The sequence below is a fragment of the Anopheles marshallii genome, chromosome 2 (assembly GCF_943734725.1).
Source record: "Anopheles marshallii chromosome 2, idAnoMarsDA_429_01, whole genome shotgun sequence".
Taxonomy (NCBI): domain Eukaryota; kingdom Metazoa; phylum Arthropoda; class Insecta; order Diptera; family Culicidae; genus Anopheles; species Anopheles marshallii.
The window spans coordinates 53,553,630-53,556,387 of NC_071326.1; positions in this window are offsets into that span (position 1 = coordinate 53,553,630).

The following is a 2,758-nucleotide window of genomic DNA, read 5'->3' on the forward strand; positions in this document are numbered from 1 at the left end:
TAATTTGTTTGTGGGTCGTTTTCGCTTAAACATCGCAGTTTGTGGCTATTCAACGACGTTATATAGTTATTTTATATGTTTGAAAATTAGCACAACAAGGTTCAAGGAAAACCTAAAATCACCATTTGTTGAGCTATTTTCGTGTTGTCAGTTTAAGCAGTCATACTGCCTGACAAAGCTCGAACAATGTTTTGTTATTCATTGATAAAAAGTTTTGAGTGCATTTATAGGATTTTATTGATGTTTAGTTATTGATTTAGTGCAAAATTGCAATATCGGCTTTCGTTAACGTTCAATAATTTTGTATGAGAAAAACACATGATAATTGTACAATTATTATATTGTTTACTCAATTTAAAAACTTAAAACAGCTTCAACCTATGTATTGAACGCGCACACACATTACCAACATTTTGTGCTGGCTGTCTTTTTCTTCTTTATTGGCACATCAACCTCAAGAGGTGCCATTGCCATGCCTCTAGGTGTGTCATTTCTGGCTTTCTGTGACATTATTTGCCCGTAGCAGGACAGTCAGTTCTGTGTACGGGGGATTGGTACGGTCCGTTCGTGGGAAGACCGGCGCCGCTATCATCTTGATGCTGGCTGTCACAGTCAAAACTGTTAAAAAATGCGTTGTTGTATAATTTTATAGAGCCAAAAGCGATTGAAATTTTGAAAAAAACATTAAACTTTCATTCTGTATACATTTTAGACTAGCACTACAATTGGAACATATAGCACAATAAATGGAATACATAGTACAACAATTGGGGCATCGGAGAGGTTTCGAAAATGGCTATAAGTTTAATTTTAATTGGTAAAATTACAACATGTAAAGGAAAATGTGTGTCTATTAGAAAAATCCTTGTTTGTGAAATTTGTTTTAAAAATTATATCACAATTGTTGTTTTTGTGGAAATGCTGTACAAACTCGTCCATATTTGGTACAGTTACCCTGTGGGAAATTTATATGTGCGATCGAAGCATAGCTCAGATCTAGTTTTCCGCATTTGATATTTTGATGAAGAAGTGTTTACAAAAAATCTACGTAATTGAATTTGTGCAAAATATAGCAACGTTGGCGGATCCAACTCCTGAGCTCCTGGGTCTGAGCGGCATCGTAATCGCTCAACAAAAGGGGGGGGGCAACCTTGAAATCCTCTCTCACCTCGCACGAACAAAGGCGAATACAAACTCTTTTAACACTCTAACTTTTTCTGTGACTGAACCCGAAGGGGTCCTACATCGCTTGCCGTAGGATCCGCCAAAGGTTGTTGGTAGCCTTGACTTTCAGGCCACTTGAAATTCAGGACCTCAATCGACCGTTAGTTAGAACCAACTGGGCGTAGCAACACTTTTGAATGAATGACAATCATAAAAAATTTTCACCTAAATGTAAAAAAAGTTCTTGCGGCTCGTTGTCATTTTACTCTATATGTCATTTTACCTATATCCTGAACTGACTTGGATGTTTTCTTTGGAAAAGTCATCTGAAATGATGAATATAACACATGCAAACTACGAAAATTCACTTTATAACTATGTACGATAACTATACACGAATAGTATAAATATATACGGTTTTACTCCCGGATTCAGGATAAGTGGAATTCTCGGATCTTAGATCGTTAAAAAATAGAAATTCATATTTGAAAGCGCTATAACTTTGTAGAATATTAGTTCTGATTATTTTTGCAGCTTTAACTTTCAATCTCTAAAAGTATATCGCCTTGTAGTTACGCTGCATACTATACACGGTTGATAACAATCTACAGCTAAATATCAACTTCTAAACAGTTATTTTGTTTTTAACAAAGCCAAAAGTTTGGCAGAGTTCACATGGCATAAGCTGTCTCACATTGGTCGGAGAATGAAATGTCTAATAGCCAATATGATGTGATTGCTTCCAATCACAATGCTGCCAATGCTGTGATTGTGAATCAGTAGTTGTAAGCAATACGTCTAGGCGGTAATACTTCAACATAATAAGTAAGCAATACTTCATAATAGTAACTTCATAATAAGTAAGCAATACTTCATGAAAATGAAAAATATAGCGTTAAGAACAATCGAAGAGTTCATGTATCATTAAATCAGTAGTTGGTTATCAGCTTTTCCCCAACAATAAGTAGGAGGAAGTAGTAATTTGAGGCATACTATGGATTACATTTGAATAAAATTTTCGCACAAGCATTGGAAATTTATCAATTCCCGTGTAAATAATCATGGAACACCTTTAGCATTTTAAAGACTGTTTTAAGTCAATATTTAAGTCATCGAGTATAGTGCACGTTCACTCGTTCGCGGATTTTAGTTCACCTGTTTTTTTTATTTTGCTTTGTGATAATTTGCGCTGTGGAATTTAATTTCTTAGCAACTTCAGCGTATGTTTCTGAAATGTACACTGGATATATACTGTGTTGCAATAAAGAATCATATGTAACGATGTACGTATATATTTCAATGATTTTTTTTTAAATATTCTGCTTACTTCGTCAATCCACCATTTGATTACGCATTTCTTCAAGCCTCATGGATGCATGAAACCGCTCCAATTCATGAAATGGAAAGATCAAAATCTTCTTGAAATACTGATTTAAAATCTATTCGTCAATTAAAAATTTAGATTTCTTAATTTTTATTATTTTTATTTGTTTATTGGTTTCAATATTGTCATGTTCAAGATCAGCATAGTAATTTGTATGCTGATTTGTATTTTTTAGTAAATTGTAGTTAAAATTGTGTATTTGCTCTGTCA